Raw genomic sequence first — 10,802 nt, 5'->3', positions numbered from 1 at the left:
GAAGGAAGGAAGGAAGGAAGGAAGGAAGGAAGGAAGGAAGGAAGGAAGGAAGGAAGGAAGGAAGGGTGATTGTAGAAGTAGGAAGAAATGAGTTTAAAAAAATTGATCATATCCAGGGAAATTCTTCCTGCCTCTTGTCCTCTTGATGGATATGGTGGCTCCTACTCTCAATTATTCTTATAAAGAGGTTTTTTAGTTACTGTAGGAGATAGATAGGCAATCTGCAACATCCAAGACATGCTATGAAGACATGACACTCAGATGCCAGGGATACAGTGAAACTCGGAAACTACAAGTGAAAATGGCATTCCTAGAGAGAGTGTGAACAGCACAAATATATCATGGAGAGGTACTGAGGGCCTCACAACATTGTGGCTTATGAGTTGTGTTGTGAGGAAGATTACTTATTAGTTAGGAGACCTAGCAGGAAGGGCTGGAGAATTCCACATGGAATGGGGAAGCAGAAAGTGGCTTGCTCTCACTCTGAGTCGGACTCCATGGTGGTTGGGACAAGCTGTAACTGACCCTGGGAGACCTCAGAGCTAGTGAAGTTGTACCCTGATTCCCTGGGATCCTGGAGAGTGGTGAAGATTGAAAGCAGAGGACATCAATCCTGCAAAACAACACTGAATAGGGAAGTGGCCTGCGATCTGGTGGACAGCTTGCATACTTCACTCCCTACCTGGCTACTTTGGATCATCAGTTCTGGAGGAGTTGGGTCCTGACATCCTGATAACATCTCTGGACTCTTCTGTGAGGATTCCCACTTCAGTCCTGCTATTCTCTGGGCCCCGTCTGGCTTAGGTCTCAGATGAGAGTAGATAAGTCCCTCCCCTGACCCTGTGGTTTGCCCTTAGTCTGAAAGTGTAGAAACCCCTATTCCCATCCTTTACCATGGTTTCTTAATTAAAATTGTTATAAACTCTTACCATTTTCCTGCTAGCTTCCATAGGCCCCTTGCCTACATGGTACAGACTTACAGTTAGGGCCTGACTGCCACTTCTATTAACAGATAATCTCCTTACCTGTTAAACCCAGTCTCCCTACCTTGTTTGGTCCTGCCTTCTGTCTTTCCTGACTCCCTCACACCCCACTGAGCCCACAAAATAATATTTTAGTAGCTCCCCTGGTTTTCCCCATAATTGTTGCCCTTTAGATGTATGTCCTGACAAAGCATGGTCTCTATGTATACATCCACAAATTGATAAGTGTATTTAGGGATGAATGTGCTTCAAGCTCATGGAGCAGTACACAATTTCTTCTTCTCTTACTCTGCTGTTTCACTAAATAAATGCCTTTGTGTGGAACTACTTTTATCTCCTAAATGACTAGTAAAAGTATAGGCATCTCTGGAGCTTCATGATCTATGGTTATGAGTAGATCAATGCCCACAAGACACCTGAAATCTGGAATAGTTTTTCTGGTCTCCACATGTAGGAGGAGAGTGTGTCCCAGGTACAACATACTCAGTCAATCAATAAATAGGAATTTATTAAATGTCTACTGTATATACAGCTCTGGGCTAACCTTTATAATAGAGAAGAAATAAGACTTGGTCCCTACTCTTATGAAATTCATGTTTCAGTCTATTGGACAATTCTAGTATACATGTAACTATTTGGGGATATTGGAGTAGTGTATGTAGTTAATGCTAATAAAAGGTATGGAAGAGATCAAAAAGAATTCAAGTGGCCAGGGAATACTGTGCAGGTAGTGCACCAGATGGAGTCATGAAGATCTGAATTCAAATAGTCTCAGGTACTTACTAACAGTGCAAGTCACTAACTCTCTATTTGCCTGGTTCCCTATCTATAAAACAGGGACACATTGGAGAAGGAAATGGCAAACCACTCTAATAACTATGTCAATAAAACTCCATGGGGTCACATTGTTGGACATGAATGAACAACAAGAGTAATCAAAAGCTTCATAGTTGGAGGGAAGATGTGAATTGTCCCTAAAGGACTTAGGATTTGGATTGGCATAAAGGTAAAAGTCTCCAGTCTCCAAGAGGAAGTGTATGGCCTGTATGAATGACAGCCAGGTATCAAGAACTTAAATAAGATACTGGTCCTTTCTTGAGGGCACAAAGATACCTCAAAGAGAGCTATGAAATGCTAAAAATCCTTCCCCCGCCCCCCATGATGAAGAAAATGGAAGTAGGATTGATTTTGGTTTCATTTCTTGAAATGATGCTTGCCCATCATCTGATCTCTTGTGTTCTCCACAGGTTGGAGCAGGATAATATAGCATTTAGGGAAGAATAAACAGCATAGCAGGCCTGCCCCAGATGCCAAGATAGCAAAAATTTCCACATCCACAGTGCCCTTGCCCTGAGTACTCAGGTGTGCTGGGATGAAGGAGATCCAAACACAAGAGAAGACCAACATGCTGAGACTGATGTGCTTGGCTTCATTGAAGGTGTCAGGCAATTTACAGGCTAGGAAGGCCACCACCAGACTGACCAGAGCTAGGAAGCCCAAGTAACCCAGAATGGCATAGAAAAACTCTGAAGAGCCTATATCACATATCACAGTAACCTTAGGCCCTGCCTCCACAGAGCTCATAAGCCAATAACCCAGAACATGCACAATATAATCTGGATCAATGAACAAACAATAAGAATAGCATTGGAAAGATTTGGCCCTGCCCATTTCCTGAATCTGGCACTTGGTCTAGTGGTCCTGAAGGAAGATACAATAATAGTCTTAGCCAGAGTGGCAGACACACAAACTGTGAAGATAATTCCAAAGGCTGACTGATGCAGGGCACAAGACAGGGGTACTGGGCAGCCAATGAACATGAATGGGCACAGGAAGCATTGTGCCAAAGAGCAAAGAAGAATGTTGGCTCTGACTATAGGCATATGAAAATGTCAATGATGGTCAGGGCAAGGAGAAAGAAGAGAGTTGTACAAATGGCTAATGCCATGCCTAGGAGCTCCTTGTAGGAAAGAAAGTCAATATTCTCGAGGATGCACTGATCCTTCTTATTGTTTGGCCATTGGTCCTCTGGGCACTTCAGGCAACTGGTGTTGTCTAAAAGAGATTTGGGGTTCATTAATATGAAGGAAATGAGAGAAGGGAGAGTGTTCACACTGGGAGAACTTTTCCTTAGTCAAATAAATATTTCCTTACTCTTGACACTATATTAATACAAAAATAATGTACATTTTCATCAGCTATTTTTGGCTTCCATATGACACTTCTGTCTCATATTGTGCCTATAATCCAATACAAATTTTAGGGGTTTTTAGGAAATTAATATTTTTCTGTGTCAGGTAGGAAGAGCAAAAGCTACTTGTCAGTCCAAATGATAGGGATTCCCCCCCAAAAGACAATGAGACCAAAGCAAAGTGATATAGCAAAAATTATTAGAGGAAAGAAGCAGCAAGGGGGAATCTGATGCCAGTAGAGGTGACTGGGGAGTCCCATCCAGGTGGGGGAATCACAGCATTAGGGGGACTCAGGGGTAATACAACTTAGATTGAGTTTGTTGATTGTTTCTCGGGAAGGTGAGCTACTTGAATTAAGTTCATTAGATATCCCTGGGAGTGGTGGGATGTTGTTGATGACCATTTTGTTGGCTTTCTGTTGTCTACATGGGATTTGTTTCCTGTTTCCTAGCTAAGGTCTGTTTGTTTCCTGTTGCCTACCTGGGGTCTCCAGGTTTATCACTAATTATTGACCCAATCCCAATAATGATCAGTATGGAAGCTTTAATCAGCTCCATTTTTCCAACCTAGCCTGGTTTTTTGTTTACCATATTGGTGCCAGCCTTTATCTAGGCACCTTGGTCCTTTTGCAGCTCTAAACTCTTGAACTCAAGCAATCCCCTAGTCACAACCTCCTAAGCAGAATTCACCACCTTTCCCAGCTTCCCTTGTTTTCAAAATTTACTTTTGTTAAAGTAAAAATTAACTCTTATTAGCTTTCTAATATCAGATGCTGTGTTTGTAGTTAGAAATCTGGCACAAAAGAAGCACTTAATAATGCTTGTTGCCTTTTCTCTGCATGGTTCACTAAAACATCTAGGTCTTTTTTTTTAAACACAAATTGCCTCCTAAAATTGTCTTTCCTATTCTGTACTTGTTCAGCTGATCTTTTGGATCTGAGTTCTAAACTTGAGGCAACTAGGTCACACAATGGATAGAGAGCTGTGCCTAGCGTAAGGAAGACCTAAGTTCAAATATGACTTTCAATACTTTCTAACTATGCGACCCTAGGCAAAGTCATAACCTCAATTTGCCTCAGATTCCTCATCAGTAAAATGAGGATGATAATAGCACCTACCTGTCAGGGTTTTTTTGAGTATTAAATGAGATAATAATTATAAAGTGGTTACTTAGCACAGTGCTTGGCACTTAATAAATGCTACATAAATGTTATTAATAGCTATTATCTCTCTTCTAAGCTTTGCACAGTGCCCGATACATAGTAGGCACTAAAGAAATACATATTGATCTCCAAATTCCAACCCACCATCCAGGCTATTGAAATCTTTTTGAATTCTGATCACACTATGCAATATTTCAGCTATGATTTCCAGCTTCCTACTATGTAACTACTTCAAAGTAGAACCTGAACTTGAATTCAGATCTTCCCATTGTTTTTTGGTTTAATTTGTACTTGATTTTTGACCCTTGTTGGAAAGAAAACTTTAATTAGTGGCTGGCTGAATTTTCAACTTGGTCGTAAAAGGGATTTTTTTTAAAGTATGAACCAAACTAAAAGACCACTGAGGCCCTTCCAACTGAAATTCTGAGACCTGGTATCTTTAGGTCCTCTCAATTCTTCCCATGAGAAGTTACTAGCACTGTGTTTTTCCTTTTCTCCTTCTGACTCTTCTCATTTTCAACCCACTTACTTCCCCAACTAGTTCCATAATGTCCTTACCCTGAATCTAGATCCCCTAGCTCCTTGAAATCAAAATGGTAGCCATGGTCTCACTGTTTTCCAATCTTGCTTACCTGGTATGTAGGTTATTTCTCTTTGTTGGCAGTGAAGACACTAGTGGCAGCAGCTTGGTTGCCCCTGAATGGCTGACTTCCAGGTTCCTAAAGGACATGTCTTACTGCAGACTGAAAGGGGAGCCTAGCATAGGTGGACAGAAAAAAAGAGAGTTGGGTGAAGTTTGAAAGAGAGCTAATTATATCTGCAAAATCAGTCATTCACAAAGCTGGTCCCTAAATCTATAGTTTTCTGGATTCTTATTAATGGAGAAAATTCCAGTGGGACATAGTTGAAGCTGGGATATAATGATTAAGTCAATAATTGCTTCTTTCTTCTGCTTAGTTGGCACTATTTTTTGAAGGGGAGCAGGAAGAAGGGGGTGGTTTCCAATTCTCATCTTCCCAAGACCCTTATCCCAAATGATAGTATTGCTATTTATCAACAATTCTCTCCCAAAAGGTCCCCTGCAGTCTAAGAGTCCAACCTTGGTAGTCTGCAAAGTATGCTCTGGAGCAGGTATATGCTTACAGCATCAAAAATTACTGGGATATCCCCATCCTGGGTAAAAATAAATCTCTTCCTTCTCTTGAGTAGTGAAGCAGACAGTCCTAGATACTGCAAAAACTGAGGAAAAAACACAAGTAGGAAGATGAGAAGGGGGAAAGAGAGGCCAAAGATATTACACTACCTTCATATTGAACATTCTCACATACAGTGGCTATGCTTAGTGGGTTTCTCCAGAACTAGTCCATTAATTCTATTTTATATAGATATAAGATATAAGAAACATCCAGATCACAAGATCAGAAGGCCAAGCTCCTCTTTATAGAGAATAATCTATTTCTAGAGATAGTCACACAATTATCTTGTCCAGGTCAATGACAACTTTGTTATCTAATTTCAGATGATCCCTCAGCACTGCATGGCAATCTTCTAATGAGTATTGTCCAGTTTATTTTCTATCACACACACACACACACACACGCACACACACACACACACATACACATACACACACACACACACACCTAGAATTATTCTAAACTTTCTCTTCTCTCCTCAATGGACCAACACTATTCTCAATCATTGGCTTAGAGCAGTGGTTCCCAAACTTTTTTGGCCTACCACCCCCTTTCCAGAAAAAATATTACTTAGCGCCCCTGGAAATTAATTTTTTAAAAATTTAATAGCAATTAATAGGAAAGATAAATACACCTATAGCCACCACCCCCTGGATCGCTGCAGCACCCACCAGGGGGCAGTGGCGCCCACTTTGGGAATCACTGGCTTAGAGCAATGGTCTTCACTTCCTATTTCATTAAGGAAGAATAAGCTATCTCTTATGAGTTCCCTCTTCTCATTCAGCATCTCCAAACCTCTCAACTTTGGCTTGCATTTTCTCCTCCTTTGCATCAGTCTCTGAATACTAGGTGGCCCTACTCCTTAACAATATCAACACTTTTTTCATTTCCTCTCATTTCCTCCTCCAATTTGCCTTTTCCATCATTCCTTCTCTGCATAGATATCGATCTACACATATATACATATACACACAAATTTATACATTTACATATATGGCCTTTTAGTGTGTACATACATATGTATATGTAAATATATATATGTATAAAAATATATGTAGAAAATATATATAGAAAACCTCCAAAATCTATACATACATCCCTTATCTCTTCTATCTCTAGCTGTTCATTGCCAATTGACAACACTTCAAATACTTTATCACAGCAATTGCGACCTCTTATAACTAAATCCATCTAACTATGTTATTATCTGCCCCATCCATCTATTCTGAAATGCTTTGTGAAAATCCCTGTAGACAATGTCTTAAGCCTTCTCCTAATTTGCTAACCTCAAAACCCTATTGATAAAAGAAATGAAGTTAATTGGATGTTAACTGCTTGTGATAAAATTACATTCGGTTTAGTGAACACTCCTTTCCTTTGTATGTTATCCCAAACAATCCCTTTAACAAAAGGGTATAGAAAGTTGCCAAAAATTAAAATCAAAGCCACTTTCCTATTGCATTCATATTCTTCCATTTTCTTCTTAAAAAACTGATAATATCTTCACCCTTTCCAAGCCTATGGCATTTCCCCCCCACCTTTCACAATATTTAAGAGAGGATTAATAGGTTCAAAAATCATTCCTTCAAGGTCTCTAAGCACCCTGGGATGTAGTTTATGCATGCCTAATGACATGAATCCATTGAGGGAGATGAGGAGTTCTAATATCTTCTTGATTATCTTGAAATTCAACTCCCTGACTTCTATACTTTCCAGTTTAAAGATCACTTCCTTTGAAGAAATGGTCCCAGAGGAGTGGGCATGGTTTTTGGAGAGTCCCAATGCCTAGAGATCCAAGAAAGAAGCTTTAGACATGTCTGAACCATATGATCTTCTTCTGGGATAAGAGCAATTAGGGATAGACATGAATTCCTAGAGAATATACCAAAGACTTAAATACCTTTTTCTCCTGGATCTCAGAATACCCCCATTCTTTAAGCAGAATCTTTAGTAAAATTGGAGCTTTAGGGGCAGCTGGGTAGCTCAATGGATTGAGAGTCAGGCCTAGAGATATGAGGTCCTAGGTTAAAATCCAGCCTCGGACACTTCCCAGCTGTGTGACCCTGGGCAAGTCACTTGGCCCCCATTGCCCACCCTTACCACTCTTCTACCTATGAGCCAATACACAGAACTTAAGGGTTTAAAAAAAATTGGAGCTTTCATTATTTCCCATCTGTAGAACCCTTGATGTGTGATGTGTGATGGGCAGTACTTTGCAGATTATTCCAAACCAGCTTTCAGGCCCAGCCACATCCCTCTCAGAGATCATTTTTCCAGGTTTCTCATATTCCCTCTCTATAAAGCAGAGGACTACTCACTATTTCCACTGTTTCTGTGAATATCGCCTGGCACATAGTAGGTTCTTAATCAATATTAATTGATTTCGCTTAAGATTTTCCCTTTCCTTTTAGTGTTCTCCATTCCCAGTATCCACAGTGTCCACCATTTGGAAGCCAACTCATTCTTTAAAGCTAAGTTCAAAGGAAGAGCAAATAAAGGATAGTGGAAGTGCACTAAACCTGGAGTTAGGAGCAGACCTGGCTTCAAATATTGTTTCTAACACTGCAGACTTCTGTGTAGCATGCTGGACTTGGAATCAGGAAGAAGTGAGTTTGAATTGTGCCTCAGAAACTTATTAGCTAGATCCCTCTGAAAAAGTCACTTAACCTCTCTCCATCTCACTTTCCTTATCTGTAAAATGGGGCTGATGATAATTATACCTTCTTCATAGTGTCATAGATTCCCAACCCACCTACAGCTCAGAGTAGGCTGCTAATGAGGGATGATTCCAAGAGCCCAGTATGCACCCTGCTCTAACCCAGGCTGTGGCTTCAGGAGAGGAGGAACGGAGAGAGAATGAATACTAGGGAGTGTGTTGGCTAAGAGGCAAGAGCTCTGCTGACTGTAGTCGCTCCCAGGAAAGCAGGGTCCCTAGCTGCCATTCTAGGAGGGGAGAGGTAAGCAGAGATTTCAGAAAGCTGGAAACTACAGGGAGTAAAGCTGTGGGCTTGCAGTGACATAATGGTCAGAGGGCCCTGGTTGGAGTGCTCTGGGTCAGTCACAGACTGGGGTATGAACTGGAGTAACAGGGACCACACCTGGGTCCTGGCTTATAGAAACTGGAAAAACTAAGCATGGCCAAGGAAATAACAATCACAAAAACAAACAAACAAACAAACAACAACAACAACAGAAACCTGAGGCTTCATCCCTCACCTCCTGGGAACAAAACCCAAGTCTAGCATGAAGCTAACAATTAAGGCTATTGTCCACTTTTAAAAAATGAGTAAGCAAGAGAGAAAGAATCCAATCATAAGTAATTTCTATGTGGAAAGAGAAGACCAAGGTTCAAATGCAGAGGACAGTGGAGTTAAAATATCTATTTCTAAGACAGCAAAGAAAAACACCAAATGGTCGCAAGCCCAAAAAAAGAGTTTTTGGAAGAGCTTAAAAAAAACTTCAAACACCAAATGAAAGAGGTTGAGAAAAATTAGAAGAAAAAAATAAGAGCAATGCAAGAAAATCAAGAAAATTATGAAAGTTCATCCAGTGAATTCTTAAGTAATCGCAAAAGGCTCAAGGATTCTCAAGGACAAAATTAAAATTAAAGTCAGAATCTTTTCATTTGTCATATAAGCCTAATATTGAAATGCTAGAATATAATGCTGAACCCAGAATCAAGAAATCAACATCCTAATTCTTACTTGAATTAGCTCTCCTTCTGACCTTCCCCTGGTTGCCCATCTCCCAACTAACTGTCAAAGAAAGAACCATTAACAGCAATGTGCTTATTAATAATAATGAGATTGGGGGCAGCTGGGTGGAGTATTTATATTTTTAATAGTTTGAAACCCAAAGGAATGAATCTCTAATGGTAGAATTTCAGGCATCATTGAAAACCCAGGACAAAGCTATATTGCCTTTTTGGGGTACTCCTGGAATCAGATTGTGTGGCCACCCACCTGTTATGCCCTCTGGCTATAAGTGGGGAACCTCAGGATCTCCAGGAACTATGAAGGGCTTTTAGTCTTGGAAGAAGGAGGAAAACACTAGACCAGGCATTTCTCACTACCATGAATTGTCTGTGTCAATAGCTACATCACTCACCTGAGAGACTTGGTAAAGCTCAGCCATGGGTTCCAACTCTGGGGATGTCATCCCACCTATGATTCCCTGGAGTTGGTGCTGGGAGGAGCAGCAATCAAAGTTGGGTGTTGGTGGGAGCTGTCCAGACAGGAGGCTGAGAGTGCTCCCCAGAGCCCAGGACCCAGATACACATGAGTCATAGAGCTGGAGTCCCACAGTGACATTAGGCAGGAAGGTGGGATCTCTATTTGCCTCTTCCAGGGCAAACAGCATGCCCAGAGCATCCAGGAAAAAGCGAGATTTGAATCTGTAGGAAGGAACACAATACAGCAGGCTCACAACTGCTACAGCTTGGGGTGGCAGAGTACTATAAAATCTTAGTAAGTCCCCTTATTCCCCAGACACTGACCATATTCTTGTTTCTCTGGTAATACTATGGTCACTCCCTCCCCCTCCCTGGGCCTCAGTTTCCTCCTCTTAAAAATGAGAGGATTAAAATGCATCAGGAGTTTTTCATCTTTGGGGCTTCATGGGTACCTTTAGAAGTCCATGGAATCCTTTTCAGAATCATGGTCCTAAATACATAAAATAAATAGGATTACAAAGGAAACCAAAGATTAGAGAAACTAAAGATGGAATTTTTCCCTATACAAGTTCATAGACAACACCCAAGCCCCACTCCCCAGGTTAACAAAATCTGAATGAGGTGATTTCTAAATCCATTGAAGATACTTTGCATAGTGGATAGACTGTAAGAATTGGGACCAGGAAGCCTTTGACTCAGATCCCACTTCTGACACTGTGTGACCCAAGAGAAGTCAGTAAATCTCTCTGAACCTCTTTGGCCACTTGTAGACTAGATATAAGCTCAAAAGAGAAAAGGCTTGTAAAGTGCATTAATGACTTAAAGATGAGATACTGTTATTGTTGCTGCGATGCATCTTTAGACAAATGTCTGAGATGGAGATATTAGGGTAACACTTCTACCGTTAGCTGCTGAAACGAAGAAGAATATGCCATGTGACAGAGACTCAAGTTTGTTCATGAAGCAGGCCAGGAGGATGGGCCAAATCCAACAAGATATAATTCAGCTGGCATAAAGGTTTTTGCACTTGTGAAAATATATATATATATATACATATACATATACATATACATATACATATACATATACATATATATG

The 10,802-nt window shown here is 40.7% G+C and overlaps 1 pseudogene; it reads right to left on the bottom strand.

The window, feature by feature from the left end:
* Positions 1 to 2,177: 2,177 nt before the first annotated feature.
* On the bottom strand, positions 2,178 to 9,892 carry LOC123252691 (annotated as a pseudogene).
* Between the last annotated feature and the right edge of the window lie 910 nt (positions 9,893 to 10,802).

Source organism: Gracilinanus agilis, chromosome 6 (genome assembly GCF_016433145.1).
Source record: "Gracilinanus agilis isolate LMUSP501 chromosome 6, AgileGrace, whole genome shotgun sequence".
NCBI lineage: Eukaryota > Metazoa > Chordata > Mammalia > Didelphimorphia > Didelphidae > Gracilinanus > Gracilinanus agilis.
This window is presented reverse-complemented; position numbering and strand designations above follow the sequence as displayed.